Below are 1,508 nucleotides of genomic sequence, written 5' to 3' on the forward strand. Positions count from 1 at the left end.
GTCAACCGATGCTCTGGTATACATTCTAGCCTGAGTATAATGAGGGCTAGAGAAACTGAAATGGCTCTATGAGATCCATTAGGCAGCAGAGGAAAAATATGGGTTATGTGTAAGAAAAAAATGACATTATAGTTGCATTTGTAAGACATGTACTTCTTTAGTTACATTGAGAGTGCAGGCAAAAGCCTTTCAACTTTCAATAAATTGAAACAGTGGAGCAGCAACCATCTGAAAACCTGTTCACCATTTCACTCTTTCCTAGCCTTACTTTATAGTTGTATAACTCATTTTATTTTAAAGCCAGCCAGGTTTCTGTAGTGTAGCGGTTATCACGTTCGCCTCACACGCGAAAGGTCCCCGGTTCAATCCCGGGCAGAAACATCATTTTCCCTGCCCTTGGTAGGTGGGGTTCAAACTGGTTGATTCTGTGTTACATTCTCTTCTACTCTGACCAGAAATCCCAGTGATGCAATTTTTCTATAAGCTAATTTGAATCCAATTTTAAAAACCCACTGGACTAGATTTAGGCTTTGATGCCTCAGTGTACCTTAGCAATAGTTATGGCAGGGAAAACAATTAATTTCATAAGAAAATAATAAGCCATATTTTATTTGTTTCAGTCTAACTCCTAGCTGAAAACATGCCTTAAGCACCTGCAATGCTTCATACAGAAAGAGAAAACAAAGCTCACGTGTGTTTTCCTCTAATGCCAGAAGAAAATATTAAGTCTTTCTGGACCATTGTCAGTCAGTAGTGGCTACAGTTTTCAGGTACTTCTGATTTACTTTTTGAAGTCTCTTTGGACAGCCACAGCACTAAGAATACTGATTTTTTTTTTTATTTTTTTATTTTTATTTATTTTATTTTAAACCATCAGATCTGGTTGATTTTGATCAATAACTGCTCCAATTGCCTGATGACTGGTTAAAAAAGAAGGAAAAATTGGAAAGAAGAAAGTGTCTGACCTTCTTTACCTATTTGTTTTTGTTCCATTTTAGTCATCTCTGATCTTTGGCTTCCTGGATCACAGAGATGTCTAAGCATTCTTGCAATTATCTGACCACATAAACTGTATGCATTCTGTCAGTATATGTGTCTTCTGATTCATTCTATGAGTCTGGGATTTTAGCCATTTTTTTTCCTTAAGTACACGTCATATACACTGTTTATGACAATCGGCTAATTTGACAGTAACTCATCTTGTGAAGCCGTTGAACCAGATGAGGCAGTAGTTTGCTCTTAGGTGCTGGATACAAAACTCCAGAGCAAATGAAAGGGCCAGATCTTGCGGCTCAGCTGTCTGTCTGCTTGCTAGATGATTGAACTGAATCCTTCATAGTAATCGCAATGGGAAAAAAACAGCTTCATTTTCTTTCTATCCCATCTCCTCTACCTCAGTAGGTAGAACTAGAGGCTCTGTATTCCTCATCCCTTCTTTTATTAATTTACTCTATTGCTAAAAGCACCCCTCACATTTGCACAAGCTACCTCATGTCTCTGGGTAAAAA

At 37.8% G+C, this 1,508-nt stretch overlaps 1 non-coding gene across 1 annotated transcript; it reads left to right on the top strand.

Annotated features, from left to right (window-relative positions):
* The first annotated feature begins 308 nt into the window (after positions 1 to 308).
* On the top strand, positions 309 to 381 carry TRNAV-CAC. The gene has a single exon. It is a non-coding gene; the product is annotated as a tRNA-Val (tRNA).
* The last annotated feature ends 1,127 nt before the right edge of the window (positions 382 to 1,508 follow it).

This window comes from Centrocercus urophasianus, unplaced genomic scaffold (assembly GCF_019232065.1).
Source record: "Centrocercus urophasianus isolate 14NV4802_14NV808 unplaced genomic scaffold, USGS_Curo_1.0 seq_73, whole genome shotgun sequence".
Taxonomy (NCBI): domain Eukaryota; kingdom Metazoa; phylum Chordata; class Aves; order Galliformes; family Phasianidae; genus Centrocercus; species Centrocercus urophasianus.